This window comes from Cydia fagiglandana, chromosome 22 (genome assembly GCF_963556715.1).
Source record: "Cydia fagiglandana chromosome 22, ilCydFagi1.1, whole genome shotgun sequence".
Lineage (NCBI taxonomy): Eukaryota > Metazoa > Arthropoda > Insecta > Lepidoptera > Tortricidae > Cydia > Cydia fagiglandana.
In genome coordinates this window covers 7222284-7245529 of record NC_085953.1, presented here as the reverse complement: position 1 = coordinate 7245529, position 23246 = coordinate 7222284, and the positions used below count along the sequence as shown (strand labels likewise).

At 37.3% G+C, this 23246-nt stretch overlaps 1 protein-coding gene across 1 annotated transcript in view; it reads left to right on the top strand.

Annotated features, from left to right (window-relative positions):
- The window catches only part of LOC134675665 (dual specificity tyrosine-phosphorylation-regulated kinase 2), a 267559-nt gene that overhangs the window by 50191 nt on the left and 194122 nt on the right, over positions 1-23246 (top strand). The gene's annotated exons all lie outside the window — the stretch shown is intronic.

Here is a 23246-nt window from a genome sequence, read left to right as displayed (position 1 = left end):
ATGAAGGTCAAAAAGTCGTAAATTTTAAGACTGACTTATGACTTATAGTACCTAAACCTAACCTACTTCCAGATGACCTAGAAGGATGAAATTTGGAATCCAGCTTGGTTATTGTGTGTAACCGTAGGAAAAAATCTAAAAATAAAATAAAGTTAAAAAATAGGGGGGGTCCCCATACAAAAAAACCATTTTTTATTGGGACTGACATATAAGTACCTAAACCTAACCTACTTCCAGATGACCTAGAAGGATGAAATTTGGAATCCAGCTCGGTTATTGTGTGTAACCGTAGGAAAAAATCTAAAAATAAAATAAAGTTTAAAAATAGGGGGGGTCCCCATACAAAAAAATATTTTTTTATTGTAGCGTTGGAACCGTTACAAGCAGATATTTGAAACTACCCCAATATATGTATTATTATATTTGCTATATCAAAATAAAGTTTAGTCAAAAAATAAGTGGTGTCCCCATACAAAAAACTTGTAATACGCTCTAAACAACCGGCCAACGGTGTGTCGTTGGCGGCGCGCGGCACCACATAATTATACAAAGAACAGAAGTAAAAAACATGCAGCGGAAACACAAGAAAAAACATTAAATCTCAATACCTGCCTAGTTTTCTTTACAAAAAGTATTGATATCCCACCAAAAACATAAATGTAAAAAAGGAGAGCCAAGTTCAATACAAAAATTATGCTTGGCTGTGGGGCTCACCGCAAAAAGAATGGAGATCTAAATGAGTGCCACTGCCAAGTTCTATGCAAAATCCATATATGTATTTATAGGAACAAAATAACATTATAAACAAGTATTAAACTCTATTTCTTTGCTTTATTGGATACCTTTAACAATTGCTGTTATTTAAAAAAATGTGAGATCTTAAAGTAGGTTAGATTTGGCTTGGCCAGGTTTTATCAGAATTACAATATATATAAAATGATTGATGTAATGAAAACTGGCCAAGTCAAATCTAACCTACTTTAAGATCTCACATTTTTTTAAATAACAGCAATTGTTATAGGTATCCAATAAAGCAAAGAAATAGAGTTTAATACTTGTTTATAATGTTATTTTGTTCCTATAAATACATATATGGATTTTGCATAGAACTTGGCAGTGGCACTCATTTAGATCTCCATTCTTTTTGCGGTGAGCCCCACAGCCAAGCATAATTTTTGTATTGAACTTGGCTCTCCTTTTTTACATTTATGTTTTTGGTGGGTCAAATAAACGGGGCCTATCAGTAGTATCGGTACACACCTGTCCTGTATTCGCGGTAATCTAGAAGGTCGCAAGTGTGAGTAACGTGTACGTGCCCAGTGAAAAGAGTACTGCACACAGAAAGGGACACTTTGCTATCTAGTTTGTGTGCTACTAAGCTGCAAAGAAAAATATAGCCTCATCCAGCCCTGATACAAAGTTTTCAAATGGTTTTTCCGCACTTCTAAACTCTGTGCCCAGAATTGACTGGATCGCAAAAAAACTCCTGTTCCATACTTTGTTCTTCGAAAAGGGATCATATTTGAAGCTAAGAACTTGCATTACATGTTTTGACAATGTAAAAACGATATAAATGTTTAACCAATTGCGATTACAAAAATTAAATAGCGAGACCATTATTTGATCAAAATATACTATAATGTGAGAGAAATTGTAAGGCACTTGCGCCTTTTTAAAGCGTGCCGTAGTCGATGCGTACACGCAGCTGCGCACAAGTTCGCGTGTGATTGTTTCCATCGATCGTGTTTTGTTTTCAAGCACCATTAGCTCCGGAAATGGAAATCACAAGTTTTATGTACCAACCCTATTTAATAGGGTTGCTACATTATTACATGTCGAAGGGCTAAAGAACTGGTCCCAGCAATTATGTTTGAAATGCGTACTTATCTACTGCATAGTATTCCATTTAATAAGGCAACTTAACTTTTTACAGATGCTAGTTCTTTCATAACTAAAGTGCATCATTATCGAGACGCGTCAATCGTTCAAGCACACTTTTCTGTTCTAAATATCTGCCATTACCTTGCTGCTTCGCTCGCTCGACCTGTGAAATACTGTTGAGTGAAAAGGACACACTATTTTCGAAGCACAGCAGTTAGCACTGTCACAGGAAGTCCTAATAGTAGCGTTGAAGTACGCGTTATATTGAACCAGTTCACAATTGCGAAATGAGTCCAATGACCTTTGTTCTTGTGAGAAATCAGAGGATTAAGTTCTCAGGACTTTATGTTTAACTTTAATCTTATTAAATCTGTTATTAGGACGTTACACCTTTTTCATAACAGGAATAGTACATTATTGTCGAGGCTCGGAAGTAGCTACTTGCAGGCTGAGGATTCGTTTTAAACGGACGACAGTCCGTTTAATTGAATCCGAAGCCAGCAAGTAGCCTTCCAGCCGAGTCATATATAGTGCTTTTCTCAAAAATGGTGCAAGAAATATAAATATCATAGAAATATTTTACAAAACCAACGTTCTTACGTACGTATATATTTTCACAGAAAAAAGTCCTTGCCGCCTTTTTATTTTTTTAATAAAAAAATAGAAGTGTATTTTTCTGTCGAAAATACGCCAACCTATTTGAGACAAATAAATAGTCGCGGTACTAATCATCTGTTTGGCTGTTTAATGGGCCTGTGCCTTCATTTAATATGGCCATATCAAATTTTAAAAAGTTTGGAACTCGACAAATAATGGAATTTGTATGCAACATTGCAGTCCCAAAAGCGAGACTGCAATGTTTTTAACTTTTTAATTTTTGAGTGACCATAAACTACGCGCTTCGCGACCTATTTTTTAGACGGCAAAGTCGACCTTGCCGTCCATTTTTGAGAAAAGTATTTTGTAACAGTTGTTTTATTTTTACAATCTTTTATTTTATTTGCAATGTTTGCATATTATGTTCGGGTTTAAAGCTTGCAAGGACTAATCGTAAATAAATTGGACCCATCTTCACTATTGGATCCCCTTCTATTCGATCTAACTGAAAATATAATATTATGCAATATTATGGTACCACCGACCTGATCAGATGATCGACACAGGAAATAGCCCTAGAAACTCTGTGATAAAACAAGGCAACCTAATTGTGGTTGCGTTTATTAAAATTGTTTCGACGAGTATTGAAAGAAAGTCAGCGATAAAAGCTTATTGTATCATAAATGTTTTATTAGATTTATTTATTAATATAAAACTTATTACATCGCATTTTAATATGTACATTCCTGTTTTATACAGAACGGGCGCTGTAACGTAGTACCGGAAGGTAATGGAGTTTTTTGGTGTTCATTTGAATTTTAACTGAGGTCATTGACCAAGAGGTTGTGGTTTGAATAGAAATTAATGTTTTTACTTGAAATAACGTATTTTTTACTTTAGGCAAAATCCGAAGTCATTAACTGACTGAACGGCGGGTTAAAAACTGGGGTTTAAAATGTTGCTCGTCAGATCCTTAGGCTATAATCACTAGCTATTTTTACAACTGAAAATAAATGATAATTAGACATGTATGGTTTTTTTTCCATCGAAACAACCTTAACCTTTTCAGGTTTTAATTGGAGTCTGCCATTGCAAATAGAGTCTAGTTTCCGTGTGATTTTTTTTCATGGGATTTGGCATGACTAGGATCTTAATTAATCTGTGTAAGAATTCAATACAAAAGCTAAAATATTGAGTTATCCCCCCCTCTTAAGGTATCCCAATCAATCCCAAGTAGCATGGAAGTGTCGGCAACATCAATATAGCAGCCAATTAAGAACTTAGAGTGATTTAAGGGACGTATAAGAGTGTCAGAAAAGATTTAAGCTGTATAAAAGGTACTTTACAGACATTATACAGCTCAAGCTGTATAAAATCATTATAAAGGATTCTGCGGAAGCATGGGGTGCTTTATCAGAATATAAAAAATCTACTATAAAACTAAAAGTGTTGTGAGAGACTACAAGCTAATTCTATCGTAAAAGCTGTATACAGGCTGTATTGTAGTAACACTTGGCACTTTTAGCTGTACAAAAGTATCTGTCAACTCCGTTTTAAAACATTAAGTGTTGTGAAACACTACAAGCTAATTTTATCGTAAAAGCTGTATAGAGGCTGTATTGTAGTATCACTTGGCACTTGTAGCTGTACAAATGTATCTGTCAACCCCGTTTTAAAGCTATTTCTTATGGCGTAATCTTACTCTCCTATAAGAATAGTAGTTGTATAACTTCTGTCTGTAAGGGTATTATAAAACCAAATGAATAAATGGCAGCTATAGTACAGCTTTTTTCTGTATTACTGATAGAGTCGCTTATAATAATCTTTTGGCGTAATTTTACACTCGTATAAGTATAGTAGTGTAATGATTTCTGAAAATAAGTGTATTATAAAACTAAAGGAATATATGACAGTTACAGTACAGGTTTTTTATTTGTTATACGGATCTCTAAAGAGAATTATAACTTATGTACGGAGAACCGAAATACAGCCAAACGAATACAAATATTCTATTATAAAGCTGTTTTAATTACAAAAGCTGTAAAAGACACTCCATTTATTACACAGCACAGCTACTAAGATTATAATGCTCTCCAACTATCCTGTAGGCTGTTTAAAAATTGTCGCCATTTTACAATAAAAAAAATAAAACGTATTTGTAAATATAATTAAAGAAATACTTGCAAATATTTAGCAGACTAACGCCGTGTTATGATTACCAGCTAAAATAAATTGTTTAGCCTTAGAATTAATATTTATAAATATGTTTGATACTCTAACCTTAAAAACAAACAGTAACTTTACCGATTTTTGATATTTTCCTTATGGTTTCTCTTTGTTATTTTGTAGGCGCGTAAATATTTTGCCAGAAAAGATACACAGGTTCACAATAAATAATAATCCGCACTTACCAATAATGTAATATTCCATTCAAGTCCTGTATAATATTTACTTTTACTTTTACCATCCACTATAACACTTTATTGTCGCCATTACTATATTACGAATGAACAAGATTAAGACATTTTAGTTTCTCAAATAATTATTATTCTCTTGTAATTCTTTCTTATAACTCATTTAAAACTTATATTCTTATATCGTACTTATAAGAGATTATCTGTAGTGTTAAGAGGTTTCCTGTTACACCGAAATATAGCTGTAATGCAGCTATTATGCAGCTTATGTATTGCTTATACAGCTACTCTACAGCTCTAATAACGCCAAAGGCTGTATAATTTGGGCCCTTTTTTTACTTATAAGGGCTGTATAAGCGCTTATACAGCCTTTGTACAGCCTAACTGTACAGCTTATAGTATACAAATAAACTTTAATACAGCTTATATACAGCTTGCAATGCTACTTGGGATACCAAATACATTCGTGTTAAAATTGCGTTTGTATTTCTACCTATTCAAACGTTCACGCTTCTCCAATAAATGACAAATTAACGAACTCGCGTAGATAGAATCGCGCTGGTATGCAAATGCCTTTATGAACTTTTACAAATTTTTCATCCATACTGAATGGTACAAAAATGTCCCGAGACGGACAGTCCGAATTTAATCGCATTCCAAATCCTCCCGTGAATGCCGAATACGTGCTCGGATCAGTACGTGAAATGCCATTTGTACGTGAACTGCGTTCTTTCGGGATTAACTCTCTGGATCGACGCCAAATCGACGCTTCGTCAGGTTACCTTCAGGATCAGTCTGTATCATAAAGCTTTCATTACGTCGGTAGTGGGGTTTAATGTGTTTATGAGCTAAAACTGTTGAACTTATATGACCTGAGTGTTCTAAAGTCAAATCACAGTAAAAAAACAATCATACATGACCTATTGAGCAATGCAAAAGGTTCCAGTGCTGCTGGAAGCGCCCCTGTCATAGATCTGCAATGGTGTTTAATATGCTGTTTGGGCTGCCTCACAACCTCTTCACTAAGAATGCCACTCTTATCATATCATCATTCTCTTGCCCTTGTCCCATTCACTTGGGGTCGACGCAGCATGTCTTTCTCTTCCACACCTCTCTGTCGCCCTTCCATAATGATCTCTTTTCCAAGTATATATGTAAGCAAGGCGATACAGTTGCCCTGTAGGCCTAGCACAGGAGTGGCGCGACATTAGGTGTCTCGCCCGCGAGATAGACTATACGTCGACTATACGTCCCTCTTTAATTAATGAAGTTAGAAAAAGTTAACTCGCGGGCGAGATACTGTCGCGACACCTGTGCTAGGCCTACTGTAGTCGAGTCAGTGTCGTATAGTCAATGATGGCAAAGCCGCGGAAGTCGACATGGAAAACTTCTCTCACTGTAAGCACCCCATGGTCCATGGGTAATTCAAAAACCTGATAATCTTTATGATAACTTATCGACCATTCTGGTACTTATACCTAAACCCAAACCAGTAGGCAACTACATTAAGCGAAAAAGTAATATCAAATAATCTGCAGCAACAAAATAAGCATTCTTATAGCCATAAGCTCAAAAATCCACATTACACTACCAAAGGTCTACAGTTCTTGACACTTGTGAAATGATCAGATTTGGCGAAACCGGATTGCCTTTATCTGACAGGCGTGGCCGGCCAAAAACTGAATAAAGGCAAATGATCCCATTAAAGGTTTCTCCGGGTACTCGTACTTGCGTCATTTATTACAGTTTTTGCTTTAATCTTGATGCTGCATGCTTCTGAGTATACATAATCCACATAATCGGACACAGACCTCCAATAGATTCACAAGTTTAACATATTTTTCGCTGGGGCATATCTTAAGGCTCTTAAGCTATCTGGGGCCTGTTCCACCACGCTGACAATTGACACCTGATATTTTCCCGTCCATTTCCTAGTCGGGCAATATTCACTTGTTGAACTAGCAATGTACCAACGCCGATTATTCAATAAGGTGACAATTGTCACCGTTGTGAAACAGGGGCCTGATGTTAGCCACAATAATATACAAAATAACATATCAGTACTTAGTACTAAACTTGTCATAATTATTTTAACCTAACGAAAGGATACCGTTTTCATAGCAATAATCATGACAAGATATCAACACTTGCAAAGAACATTCACTGCCAATGCGTATACGCAGCATCAAACCGCGGTGTGATCGCCCCTTAACATTGCAATCTTGATGTAAAATAACAGACCATTATTTTCGCCGCCACGACCGCTACATAAATTGAAAGTCTGCACACAAGTGCTTTGTTAAAAGTGAAATTTCTACATAGTACAGAAAACGATAATTTGCGGGAGTTATAGCCTCACGTGACACGTCGAAATAAGCTTTTATTGCTTTGAATTGTGGCAATACACATAAATACATACATACACAACACAAGTCTCACTGACTTACATTTTGCATCCTTTAATTGTGTCAGACGAGTATATACGTCAGCAAATTTTCTGCGAAAAATTATTACTCTCTTTCACGTATATACTCGTAAAGGTACTAATAGTAGAAGAGTAGTTACGCTACGTCTTACGTAGGCGAACAACGCGCGAACGCGGCGCGGCGCGGCGCGGCGAAAGCGGCCGCCGCCGCGCCGCGCCGCGCCGCGCCGCGCCGCGCCGCGCCGCGCCGCCTGACATTCGCGTGCAAATCGCGCCGCACCGCGTTCGCAACGAGATCGCTTACGTAGGACACTTCTATGGGCATCAAAGGATTGATTTCGCCGCGCCGCGTTCGCGCGTTGTTCGCCTACGTAGGACGTAGCGTTAGAGCACACTAAACTAGAGGATAGCAAGGAATAAAAAGTGAAAATAATTATGCCAACTAATATATTAATATATTACTCTTCGAAGGCCGTAAATATATGTGACACGCTCTTGTGGCTCTACAAATAAGATCGTGTCAGATATGTTTGCAGCCTTTGTTGTGTAACATATTATTGCAGGTAACAGATAACCTGATTGTATGTTCGTTGCAAATTACAATAAAATTGCCCTAATAATCAACAGCTCTAACAATAGTAAAAAAATGCTTACTGGGCAGACACGATATATCGCCAACTTAAACGAGCATATATTCACCGTAAATGTAAAGAGACCATAACATTCTCGAGACAAACAAGTTCTACCAATCATTTTTTTATTTTTTTTACAAATACAATACCATATAAATCCTTTTTATTGCACACCCTCAATAAAATATTTACATAATACACGAAGACAGTCAACTAAAGGCGGTCTTATCGTTAAAGAGCGATCTCTTCCAGACAACCAAATAATTTTTGTCTAGCAATTGATCACTTAACGTAGCTGTAAAATTGAAATCCTTGACAACTATAATTAAAAGTCCCGCGCATTTATAGTGGTACATTGCAGACTTCGTGTTCGCAAGTGATGGTAATGTCACCCGATGTATCCGGCTTGCGCAAACGATGATCTGCGCGCGCATTGTACCGCGCCGGTAGAAAGTAGGCGTTTTGCGTACCTTTCATTTTTTCGGCGCACGCGTCACTTTTTTTGCATGGATGTGACGCTTTCCGAATGTAGGGCTCCTGATCCGTTGTAATTGTGATATGTAAATGCTATCCTTTTGTGTTTTTTTTTTGTATTGTCATATGTAACGGTCCTCGTCTAAATTATGCTAATGTAGTGCACGATTTTATGTGTGCTACAAACTTTTAATATCCAATCTTTCTTTTCTGAGGTGGTATCTAGTTTGGAACATATAGCTTGGCCTATTATTTTAGAGGTGTTACCTACACGGGTTTGAAATAAGAGAAGCCAATATAAATCTTGTTAATTCTATGGACCTCACTACGCATACATTCCTAATATGTATATTCGTTCAGGCACATTTAGATGGTATGGTACAACAAATCACTGCATCGTATATTGTAGCATACTCGCACCGTATGTCTGAGCCTTAAGTCGTGTCGTTAAAATATGCTAATCATTAGAATGTAATGCTAAATTTCAACAGCGTCGATACCTTCGCTACCTGCTCACAACTCAACATCACTTTTATTCTCTAAAAAACTTCGCATCCGAAACAGCAGGAAGAAACCTCCCCCGGGTTAGCACTGCATTAAACCTTACTAAGTTACTGAGCGTGAATCTCAACGCACCACATATGTACTTTAGATCCGTTCTGATAAAATACCTCGCTACACAGCCACACATGGATTTTTCAACTCCGCATTCACACCACTCTAAACTCAACTTCACTTCTAAGTCTTAAAGTATATTTTCGGTTATTCGTGATACTTGTCTGGTGTCGATTGCTTTTCACACTACAGAATATGATTTCAAGCGGGGAAAGCAGTGCTGTATTGCTTTCTCACATATTTTTTGTCGCCCTAACGAGATCCGTGTGAGGGGTGGAGTGGAGGTGGGGTACAAGCCACTTTTTACTATTTCTGTATAACTGACTCGGCCGCTGTACCCCAGATGAGCAATTGGAGGGTAATTTCAAACTGTTCGTTAAATAATGTTTTTTTCTCAAACATGCAATGAAATATTAATGTTATGTTCCTTAAAATTGGCTGCGAAGTATGACGTTTCAGGTGCGGCTAGGACAAGAGGTCGTTAATGGGATTTCATACAAATCTTGCAGGCCTAGGCCGGCAAAGTCCTTTTTTTTAATTTTCATTTTACAGATATTTGTGACACGGCATCGTGGCATTCATCCATAAAAAAAAAAAACTAGAGGCAGTATTTGCTTTATGGTTCGTAATGACACTCTGCCACTACACCTATAAAAAAAAACAAAAAACAATGTTTGGTATAATTTGCAGTTTTATTTGTATAAAATCAACATGAACATAATAAATAATACATTCTATAATTTTATATTATAAATTTAAGTACACAAATAAAAACATTTAAAATATTTCATCTAAACGTTAGCGGTAAAAAGGTCTACGCCAACACGCGAAGTTATTTTTTTTAAATGTTATGGAGGCAAAGTTGAAAAATTTTCACTCCGTATTTCTGTTTTATTGGATTTATGGTGCATTGTTGATTTTTGTACTGCTACAATATTAATTGTTATCGTAGGAGTTGGAATTGGCAGCGTAAGCAGAATTGATTTTAAATAACTTGCTGCCTCTGCCTCCAAGTCAAAGACGAAGTATGATATGGTTGCTTATGGCAATTTTATTATTTGAGAAACTAAGAAAAATGGCTTACAGTTTATTAGAAACAGTTTTGTGGCATATTTTAAAGAAGTGAAAGTAACTACAAAATCAAAATCGTATTTACTCCATGCATAAAGCAACGATGTATGTGCAACATGATTTCAACATGAAGGACTATGTAAGCTTATGTGACGAAAACGACAATCAGACGGATACAAGGCGAAAAAATCAAAGATACATGAAAATATACGGGTAGTAAAAATACACGACTCGTGTAAAACATACGCGTGATATAGATATAGGTACGTGTTAGTTATATTTTGGGTGTACTTTACTTTTAGTTTTTTCTATAAATAAAACTTGGGTTTCGTGCATTTTTTATTTTATTTATTTCATTGCATGTTTGAGAAAAGCACTATACATACTTCGGCGGGAAATGGGGTTGCCCGCGCTCAGGCCTATCCGGCCTCGCTTCGCTCGGCCGTCTATATGTCTTCGGCCGGCAATCCCTTTCGTCCCGGCCTCTGTAGTAATGTACTATTATAAAGACGTATCGATGTCTCATTGCAACCCTATAGTTTGCCAGTTGCCTCAAATTTCCATCCAGATGATCCAGATGGACGTAAACCGTCCTGTTGGTTGGTGATACCACCTGAAATTGCATCTGTGGAAATGTGTCAACAGTTAAACGTATTACAGTTTTTGCCGAAAGCTTATAGTCTGTATCTTTAGGTTTTTAAATGAAAGTAAACAAACAATTTGTAAATTTTTGGGTATAAGTGTTATAACATTTATTGGTTAACCGACCAATTACAAAACCGCCTGGATCTAACACTGAACGACCTGACTTTAACTTACATTATTTGATCATGTAATGTTTTCATCTACGCTCAACTGGCTTAAGGAGCCATTTGAGGGTTGATTTTGTTTACTTTTATTTAAATACTTAATACAGAGTAGTATATAGACGGACCGACGGACAGTGGAATCTTAGTAATAGGGTCTCGTTTTTGTCCTTTGGGTACGGAACCCTAAAAATACGGCCGTAACAGAACCCAGCGCGTAAAGTAAGGCTTCCCGCGCTAGGCCGGCAATCGTGCGTGGCCGATCGTCAGGCCGGTTGCCCAATTCGCTGCACACGATCCTACAAAGGCCGCAATTTCCTGGAGACCCCGCTTTTAATTACAGCCTCGGCTAACAGGACTCGTTATTGTACTAACACAGATCGCCCTTTAAGGCTCCTCTTCACGTTGGGCCAACGCCAACGCCAACGAGGGACGCATTTATGCGTTAGAAGGAGCAAGTGATATTGCTATCTCATTCTACCGCATGGCTGCGTCCCTCGTTGGCGTTGGCGTTGGCCCAACGTGAAGAGGAGCCTTTAGAGAGACACCACACATTAACACGTAGAAGACCAATGAGAAAACAAAATACGTACAGTCGGCAGCACAAGTTGCTAAGCGGGCCAGGTGTTCAAAATGTTCTTGACGCGACTTTATTGTTAAGAGAATAAGAGCGTGTCAAGGTAATTTTGAACAGGGGTCCCTTTGTTTCCCATAAAGTTTTAAGTCATGTCATAATGTATTGTTTGCCATATTATCGTTAGTTATAAAACTGAAACCGTTAACTTTTCAGGATTTTCGTAAAGTTATTCTATAGATAGGTTAGGTTAGGTTTGTATTATGGCAATCCTGAAAAGTTACGCGTTTCTGAGAAAAACCAATTATGACTAAATAATAATAAATAAAAAAATTATGACTAACGAAAATTCGGATAAACAATACATTATAACATAAAACTATTTGGGAAACAATAGATACCCTTTTGAACACCTCGGCCGACCACCAACTTCTGCTGCTGACTGTATGTATTGTATTTGTAGTGTCGTTACTAAAGTTAGACCAAGAAAAGTCTGCAGCGATATTTTGATAGCCCACTCAGTATTTATACTTAATAATCTAAAAGAAGTTTGACGTTTAAAATAACACTTCCACTGCGTGGGCTATCAAAATCGCTACAGACTTTCTTGGTCTAACTCTATGAACGTTGGTCACTCGATGAAATATTATTGCTGCTATATTATTGATGGTTTCTAGTATTGTTTTATGGTACTACCAATTTCTAAAGTAAACAGTGTGAATAAATTATTTTCTAGTATTAATTTAACTGACTGGCAAATTGCCGTTTTGTTGACTTATTTGCCAAACTTTTGAGTGCGTATTTGGAGCATTCCACGGGATGTCCCGTACAAACGCATTTTATTTGCTGTGTTGCGACTTTTTTCTCGGCATTTAAAGCAGGCGATTATTTTTCTGTGCATATTTTTGACCATTTGTCATAGAATAGGAAACTCTTATACCTCTAAATCTTCAGAAACTTCGCGTTTGTACGGGACAACGGTAGACAATTTCATGGAATGCTCCATTTAGTATTCATTGTTCTGTCGATCATTGTAACAAAAAATCCAGTTTATCCTATGTGTGTGTGTGTAGGTATATGTGTCTATGATGTGTGTATGTGTATCTGATTCATACCTCTCATAATGAGAACGATGATACATCTATAGCGGTAAACTCAATCAAGCCCTGTGGGCTTAAGTATAAAAAAAAACAAAATTGTTCGGTACATCATAGCCTGTCGTTTAACCTAGTATTCTACAAACCTTAATATCACATTCAATGAATATTAGAGTACATCACGCGTTTGCATGCACATATCCTCTAGCCGCCCAGAGACCTATAAAAAGGTTTGAACTTTGTGTTGTCAAAATAAAATTTCATTTTGCTTGGCAAGGTTTGACGGCTATGGGCGGCTAGAGGATATGACACGTGGATAATCTAAATACTAATTGAATCTCATAAAAACGTAGACGTATAGGCATAGGCGTCCTTGGTCGTAATTTCTTTAAAGGCTCCTCTTCACGTTGGGCCAACGCCAACGAGGGACGCATTTATGCGTTAGAGGGAGCAAGTGATATTGTTATCTCATTCTACCGCATGGCTGCGTCCCTCGTTGGCGTTGGCGTTGGCCCAACGTGAAAAGGAGCCTTCAGAAATGTGTTGTTCTATTTCTATTGATACCTCGGACTCGAATCCAAGGTGGTAAGAAGATTCAAAAGTAGAATACTTTGAGTTCATTTTTTGAAGAAGTAAAGGGGTTAATGAGAGAATCTTTTAAAAAAAAAATAAGTATCTACACTTTCAAAAAAACGTTCTGGAAATCAAACAAAAATAATCTATTCAATTAGAAACCTAGTTTTTATGAAGTTTGTAAAAAAATATGCAGTTGCGAGTGGGTGTGACATTAACAATAACATAAGTGATAGTTAGCGTTATCATAATCTTATCTCTTATCAGCTAGACGCGTCGACCTCGATTACCTGACGTTTAATATTATGATAGCTCTAATGTTTTGTTATTTTGTGCACTGCGTTGTTGTTAAATCACCTTCATCTTGATCAAATTGTGCTATGTGAGGTTGTAATTCCATTCGAATGGTTTTCCAACTCCAGTTTTTGCTTTGCGCGTAAATTAGATACCTATACGAGAAAAAGGGGGAAGAGGGGGGTTCCGAAACAGCAGCTAAGGATGCAACCGGGATATTGAGAAGCGGAAATTGCACATCAAATAATATGAAAGTTTATATTTGTGACTTGCACTCCCCACTGCGAAATTAGCAGATAAGCAAAACAACAATAAGATAAGCATAATACCCTCCTGGTACTGATAACCTAACTAATGCGTCAATGAGATAGATCGTGTTCTAATCTGTCCATACATGGAAGTGTATGTCCATGATTCATGTTCAACAGGAAGTAATTCCTTTCATATGACATGACATGCACTATGATCTATGATTAAGTATCAACGTGTTCGTGATGGTCTTAAAGGATCTGACAATGTCATATATATGTCATATCTATTAGCTTCATTTTGTCTGAGACTGAGTTGGACCAAGTAAGATGGAATGCTGTAAATAATTAACCCCCTTATTCATAAACGTTTACTAAAGTGGACAAGCCGATAATAATCGTTTCAATCGTTTGTCCCTTTCCATCATACCAATACGTCGGAAAGGGACAAACGATTATTATCGGCTTGTCAACTTTAGCAAGTCTTAAAGGGATTTCTGACAATCGGCGCGATTCTACTATTACTACTAGGTACTATTTCATATCTAGTGAATCTCTAAATAATTTCCCGAATCGCGCCGAATGTCATATCCTTTCAAGTGACATACGTCATTTTTTAACCGACTTCCAAATCTCAAAGAAGGAGGTTATCAATTCGGTTGTATGTTTTTTATTTTTTTTATTTTTTTTATTTTTTTTTATTTTTTATTTTATTTTTTATGTTTGTTACTCCATATCTCCGTCATTACTGGACCGATTTTGAAAATTATTTTTTTGATTGTATGTATATGCATACAGATTGGTCCCGTTTTTGTCAAAATCCAGTTCTGATGATGGGATCCATGAGGAATCGACGGAACTCCTCAAATCTTAAAGGCATACATATGGTGATTATTGTGTTTTTATCAACAAATCAAACATATACATTCAAAAACGTGACATTTGATGAAGTGGAACTGCTGATGATGATCAGAACGGAACTCTTCAACGACGCATAGTTCACCTTTGGCGATTTGTCCTCTTCGTTATGTTTGTTAAGCAAGTTAAGTTTTTAAGCCACAATTTTATCAAGCTTGAGTTCTGATGATGGGATCCATGAGAAATCGAGGGAACTCCTCAAATTTTAAAGGCATGCGTATAGAGATTTTTGTATTTTCATCAGAAAATCAAGCATTTTCATTAAAAACTGTCGCATTTGATGAAGTGGAACTGCTGATGATGATCAGAACGGAACTCTTCAACGACGCATAGTTCACGTTTGGCGATTTGTCCTCTTCGTTATGTTTGTTAACCAAGTTTAGTTTTTAAGCCACATTTCTGTCAAGCTCGAGTTCTGATGATGGGATCCATAAGGAATCGAGGGAACTCCTCAAATCTTAAAGGCATACGTATATAATTTTTTGTATTTTCATCATAAAATCAAGCATTTACATTAAAAACTGTCGCATTTGATGAAGTGGAACTGCTGATGATGATCAGAACAGAACTCTTCAACGACGCATAGTACATGTTTGGTGATTTCGAATTTCGATTTTGACTTGGACTGGGACCCGGACTCATACCCGGATCCGGTTCGGACCCGGACTCGGACTCGGACTCGGACCCGGACTCGGACCCGGACTCGGACCCGGACTCGGACCCGGACTCGGACCCGGACTCGGACCCGGACCCGGACTTGGACCGGGACTCGGACCCGGACTCTGACTCAGAGACCCGGACCTTGACCCGGAAAACCACTATGATACCTAAACTAAATAAACCACTATGATTACCTACCATAAAATGTGGGTATGATGATGCCAAACCCCTCTCGCTCAAACTCCCGTACACCGCACCGCATGCGCCGTTAAGTGGGTTAGGTTAGGTTTGAACTGCGATCCTCACAGAACCGAACAAAAGTGGGTTAGGTTTGGTTAGAACTGCGAGTCTTACAGAAACGAAATGCTACTAGAAAAGTGGGTTTGATTAGGTTCGAACTGCGATCCTCACAGAACCGAACTGCTATCAGAGAAGTGGGTTAGGTTAGGCTAGATAACTACGACCCTTACGGAAACGAAATGCTACTAGAAAGTAGGTACTGGTTTTACCTCCTTTTCTACATAGTGCACCATCTACCATAATCTTTCACCGGGCCCCATAGAAGTCGGTTTTTTTTTCTTAAAAATTATTATTGTTGCAATTTCGATTTTATTCTAATTAATCAAATTTCAAATTTAAATGACGTAAATTGTCCGGCAACCGGTTCCTGCTACTTCAAGGGATATCTATAATGCTTATTAATTTCGTCTGAGACAGATTTTGACCAAGTAAGGAATACTATAAATAATTAAGGCTTTAATGCTTAGGTCGCTCTCTTATTCGCTAATTTACGTACCAGTATATATATATATATATATAATATACATGTATCTAATACCATTAAACGAGCAATTCTTGTTTATTTATATATTTCGGGCATCTCAGAAACGTCTCTTTCGATTAAATTTGTTATATACGGGTTTTCGGGGTCGAAAAATCGATCTAACTAGGTCTTATCTCTGGAAAAACGCGCATTTTTGAGTTTTTATATGTTTTCCGAGCAAAGCTCAGGCTCCCAGATATTAACTTTAAAACCCACGTTAATATTTCCGCTTGAATGATGCCTAGCCCGAACAATAATCGTAAATAGTAATTCGACTTGTTAGTGTTAGTAATTATAGATAATTAGAAACTGGCCATAAGAACAGCACCGCTTCAAGCTATTAAACATCTAGATGGAGTGTGAAAACTTGATGGCACGTCTGAGATTAAGAAAAAAAGTGGCTGCGATAGAAGCTAGAGACAGTGCTGTGTTGTTTGTTTTATCAAGTTTATTTATTTTTATTATTTGTTAGTCTGTTGTGTCCCACTGCTAGGCAAAGGCCTATCTCTTTCTTCCACGCGTCTCGTTGTATGGCAATATTAGGCCAATCTTTCCGAAAGACGTCAAGATCGTTCCGCCATCTCTTTCGAGGTCTGCCGTGACGCCGCACTATGTTTGGTGTCCACTCGGTAGTTTTCTTGGCCCACAAGTCGTTTGGCATACGGCAGATGTGTCCGGCCCAGTCATTTAAGCGATTGTCGGGGCTACTACTTTGGTTTTAAGTTTATTACTAATAAATTATTAGTCTAATCTTGGAATGGAACAGAATAGGTATCGATAGCGAACTGATGGTATGCATGTCAGTAGTGGTACACATCTTAATTATTCGTTATTGAGTTATATCTTCTGTCCATTCAATCCATGTCCATTAAATTTTTAATTAGATTATGGTTCTTTTACGCCTCATTTTTTTTAGTGACACATCGATGAATAAAGGCCCATTATCCGTGGTGTTAATAATTCTATAAACCATTAGTCGTCACACGGTCACAGTCAACTATGGTTTAATAATACTTAAGCGAGAAATATAACACGAGTATTGATAAACAAAAGTTGAAATATAAAACATTTGCAAGAGATTAAAATAAATAACAAATGCACACGCGATGACTGTATTAGGAAAATGGACGTAAAGTGGTTCATACTTGTAATTATTGTTTATCATTATAATGTAAACAAAGAATCGGTAGTAGGGCTGACAGTCGGCTACTGCATACAATACATAACAATAAAGTGTAAGCCACATGACAATACAGAGCATTCCACGAAATTGTCTACCGTCGCGAATTTTCGGAAGGTGTTTTTTTCTGTCACAATGGATGTGAAAAATGCTCAGTAAAATAATCATCGTCTAGTAATGTTGTATAAATGTAGGTCATACGGGACAGCTCATGGAATACGGATACAGATTAGACATCTGAAGATGATAAAGGCACGGATGTGGTTCATTAAGGGATGACCTAAAACATGTTTAGAAATCCTGAGTTCCTGAGGCTTAGATGGACATTCTCCAAAAGGCCCAAAACGATGAGTGTTGTGTCTTCGGAGCGCGAATGCTAGCATTTGTATGTTTTTGGACAACTTGAACAACAACAAAGCACCCACTCAGATTTTTTAATATTTAAAATGTACGGAGTGTTGGGATTTATCCGCGCCTGACCTGAGCGTGTTTTAGATATAGTTTCAAGCCATTATTTTACCTTACTATATATTCTACATATTGACAAGGAAGCCATCTAAAAATAACCAAGCCTGCTCGTACCCGTCGGAAGCAATAAGCACATCACGTACATCGCATGTCATGACTCAATAATTGTAAGCACTAAATCTCATGAGGCATACTAATTAGGAACAGGTAAAGTGAATGGGGTCGAAAAGTGCTCGAGTGGAGACCACAGACTAGCAAGCGCAGCGTAGGACGTCCACCCACAAGATGGACAGACGATCTTGTTAAGGTCGCCGGAAGACGCTGGATGCGGGTCGCTTCCAACCGGCACGTATGGAGGTCCAAGGGGGAGGCCTATGTTCAGCAGTGGACGTCTTATGGCTGAGATGATGATGATGATGAAAGTGAATGAGTTTCCTAAACATCGATTTCTTTGTGACACAATATGATCGTCGTTAGTCACGCTTGGGTTTTTAGCATCTTAAGTAGGTTGAGTAAAAGTAATACCTTTACCTTATTAGTTATCGACTTTTGATAAATAATGTTTGTCAAGAATCTTTCCAGGAAAAGGCCACCGATTTAGGATCGGACTTTATTAAAGGTGTGGGAAGACTGTAACTTTAATCAGTTCGTTAAGTTTGTTTAACGTTAAGTTCTTGATGTGGAATATTTTCTTGTAAAAGTATCGCGATTTCAAGATTACACCTTTGCGATAAACCCTAGCAATAACTGATAAGGTATCTGTGACACCAATTTTAAAACGTATCAATAACCTTTCCAACCAATAAGCGAGGATTACCAGAAACGTAATCGTCTGTTAACCTTTTAAATAGCCCATTTTAAATGCATGAGCTGTAATCTTTTGTCAAATCTAACTTGGTCACGTCTGCAAGAATCAGGACAGCAACGGTCCTTTTCATCCTCATTTCGACTGTCCTCTGAATCATTAACCCGCACACCCACATTTGTTATAAATTGCTGTCCCCATTTCGAGAACGTTGGCTCAATCAATTCGTCATGTCATTATAATCGCAATAGCGTGCGAATAAAAAGTGACACCCACGCTCTGCCAAATATGGCGGGAAAAACAATGGAAGGCATAACGGCGAGCGCATTGTCGAATCTGAGGCTGAATATGTGTCAGTACGGAGGGTCTACTGAACCACGTTTGACGTGTTGCCTCTCTGTTGCACTTGTAAATTCGTACGTAAATGTGACAGGGAGGCAACACGTGGAACTTTCGCGGCAGGCCCTCGGTTGTCGGACACGCGAGCCTTGTCAAACGGTGTTAACTGGCTCATCCGAGTTGACTGAACCTGGGACACGTATCGTCGCTGATGGAAATGGGTCTGAATACTCTGAATAATTTACTAAGCGAGGTCGCGAGAGCCCGAGGCTGGTTTTTTGCTCTTTACCAGTATATTTAATAATGGAGCCGGAGTAGGGTTGCCAACCACTCATTTTTACTTATAAAAAGTTCTACAAAAGTCCTAGATTATTGGCCTGGTTTCTGGCACTTCATATACAATATCTCTTATCCCAATCCCATTGTAAATCAGAGTCAAACTTAATTCCTTTGCTTCATAACCTGAAAAAGATATCATACACTAAAGAACAAGTCCACCGCTTTTTTGCTTAAATTTTAAATCTTTTAAACCACATTCAGTAGTAGTTTGAGATTTAGTAATCTAAGAAGAAGTTTTTAAAGTTATTTTTGTGCAAAAGTTGCAATAAATTACATTAAAACTTCTCAAATTACTTACCCACGTCTTCCAGATCAAGTTCTGAGAGATGACCAAATTACATGTCAGGAAAAATTGTAACGTCTGGTAACCCTACAGGTGAGATCAGTTTCACGTTCGTTTGCACTCGCAATCTTTACGTACACTCATATTTTATAAAAAGCTTTTAGGCTTGCGGAGATCTCTGATAAATGCTCCCATACATTTCGGAATCATGTCCTTTTTGGTCATAAACTCATCAGACTTATTAATCCGTGAATTTCGAAATTGAAATCTTAATTAACGTATCTTATTAATTTAAAGAGCCTTAAATCGACATGAAAGTGCTCGGTACTTAATCTTGAACGAGTTTTTTGACGGGAAACAGTTCGGTTATATTTAATTGCGTTTTTACTCCGTTACAAAATGTAAACAGTTTTTTTCTGGCAATGACAGGCTTAAGGATAGAAAGCGGGTAATAAATTGTATAGTTGTTTACGACGAGACGGATAAACATATTAACAAATTGGAGCTGACAATCATAGCAGAATTATTTTTGAAATTATACATCTTTACGCGCTTTATTGTTTTTTTGCGATTGATTGCGATGGGTTTCACTCGTTACATTTGTTAGATTCTGACCTAGTAAGTACAACATTGAAGTGTCTTTACTTGAAATTTGGTCGGTTACAATGCAAGGATTTGATATATTATATTGAGACATTTTAGACATTAGTATATTGAGACATTTTGATGTTCTAAAATTTCTAAATGACCCTATGGCCACCTTTCTAGTTGAATTGGTTTAATTCCTTAATAGGCTTCGAATAATATTTAGCTTCGGATTATTCTAGCTTTTAATCCACGTCTGTCGTTGTTTTGGCATGAACTAAAACTGTGAAATGCTTCCATGTTCTTAATAACGAATAAGCAGTTATATTGAACAAGTTAGCAACAAACGTACCTACAGGTTTCCCAGTTCCCTTTGCAAGACAGTAGCACAGCCGTGATCGGGTAACACGGTTTCCGCAAGGGCTTTGACGGCGGCTTATCGTTTGTCATTCCAACGAGTCCAGATCTCAGGACCATTATAAAGTGACCTCGAGACCCATTACAACTATATTTAATCCGAGAGCGCTATTAAACTGGTTCTTTCAAACTTGCTCGCGCTCTTCGCAGTTTCGAAGTCACCCTGCGGCCTTGCTTTCCTCTCAATCTCATGGTGATTTCCAATTACTTTTAATGGTAGTTAAGTAGTATCATCTGTAGGAAGTGTCTGATGAGGCCTATTGACCTGTGTGCAAGACATACGATTTAGCTCTTGATGCTGTGCAATAGCACCAACTATTGAGTGATTAGTGTCGTTTTTTTAGGTGTTAGGTTTGAGGTCAACTTTTTGCACTTTCTTTGCTTTGGTTTTTAAAACCTGTAACAAGTAAAAGCAACTTTCCTTTCGTATTCAATTTACTGTCTCGTTTTATTACTCCCTACTTCGTTTCACCGTTTATAAACTTGACAGGTCACCCATTGTAAATCACTCGTTCGCATAAAACCTCTAAATTTGGACGTAAATTTTATTTACGACTCGTTCCAATCCGTTACTTCATCGTAAACAACCATAATGAAGCATTTCAGTCTCATTTGCAAAAAAACCTAAATATCAACTCGCAAAGCATTCCAGCCGGCGTATTATCGATGGGCTTTATCCATCTTTATCCACGTGATAAAATCACTTCACTCACTTCACTTCACTTCACGTCACTTTTTAACACCGTGGGATAGAAAGTGACGGACACTGTTTTATCACGCTGTCACCTAGACAAAAACGACCATCATCCGTACAGGGCAACTTTAGCACGTCTCACAACGACCATTGGAGGTTGACCAATCAGAAACAAGACCGGCGTTTTAAAAAAAGAACGAGTATTATTTCGCCTCAGGCTCATATTATAACGGTAAAAAAGTGCATCTGACGCCTTGCAATTGGCCGATGCAGTCTCGTCTGGTTATTAAATTGAAGGACCAATTGTTTGGCATCATACGACGTTGTAGATAGATAGCCATTTGCTTCATGAACTTTTGTTACAACTTCAAACTATCTTTTTACTATTGTTAATATGTTTGTTTAATAGCATACAAAAGTAAATTTACAATATAATCACAAGCAAACATTAAAAACCTAAAGTTGCCTGGGGCAATTTTCATATTTATGTACAAAGTACAGTCAAGTGTAAAAATATGGTTGCATACAACTTCTAAAACATATGTCCCATAGTTCTTAATTCGCCGACATAAGAGCTGTGGGACATATTTTTGTGTAAGATGTGAGCACCCATATTTTTACACTTGACTGTATTTGACTGAAATGTACTAAATAAAGACATTTCATGTAGGTTCTTTGAATTTGAACTTCGTTTAATTGTAATCTTCAACAACGCATAACGGAAAATTTCGCCATTAACATTGGCATTTGTGACTTGGCAGACTAGTAGTACATATTTATTAGAATTTAACAGTTAACCCGCAGAACAATAAACTTGGAATAGCTGCCATTCGAGCCAAACGTGCTCTGATTTCAGATATGTAACTGAACGGTTAATAAAGCTGGAAGCATTTGTGCTACATTGTATGTATACCTACTATACGTTGTAGAAATTTTATAATTATTCTGTTTACCGGTTATACAGTATGTAAACTTACTAAAACCATTTACTCAAACCCGTTAATGAATGGGTCACGCTGAGCAACTTTACTATGGTACCAACCCCGAAATCGCGAAAAAAAATTGACTCTCCCATTGAAAATTTCAAGACCAGTAAAATGTAATAAACAACCAAATTTTTTTTCGCCGGGTTGGTGCCATAGTAAAAGTTGCTCAGTGTGACTCATTCATTAACGGGCTTGAGTAAATGGTTTTAGTAAGTTTACATACTGTATTATATTCTTTCTTTGAAAGCAGAGGCGTCTTCAATCGTTTCCTAACAATCCTAACACATCTAGTCAAGTGGTCATGCATGACTGAGGACCATGTGTTTCATTGCATCGCATTTGGGGTCCGCTTTTCTGCATCAACTTCTTTCTATCCTGGACATCGTCATTCAATCCTCAGACGTTCTGCTAGTGATGACATTAAGCCGTCACTGGATACATTTAATATTTTATTTATTTCTCTCCATCAGCTCTGTAACTGTACGTGTCCATCGCGTCTCTTTTAACTGAGTTAAAATTAGGGGAAGTTCCGAAAATTTACCTAAACTAGCTAATAGATAGTGTTCGTTTATGTTTTTTATAATATATCTAATAGTGATTGTTTCTTGTTTCAGGTAATGCATCTGTCATGTCATCTCACCTCTAGGTACAAGGTTTTATTAAGGTGCCCCTTTTAGTTTTATTTCGACTGCGGGGTGCTTTAAACTAATCGTAATATCTTCCATGTTTAACATTATTAACTAGATACTAGTCACACACAACACACACAACATATCTTTTTCGCTATCTGGACATATACAAGCACTCTAGTAATGTAAAACATGGAAGATATTTAGCGCCGCGGTAAAAAATTCAAAACTACACTACGTTACTGTATGTAGGGACAAGATCAGGCAGTTATACAGTACCGGTCAAAAGTTTAAGTTCACTCTGTAAATTCGGTTAAATGAAGCTATAACACAATGTACTAATAAAAGTATTTAATAATCTTTTATTACATAATAAATTAAAGGTAATTCTCTAATTTAAAACCACAATTAAATAAAAA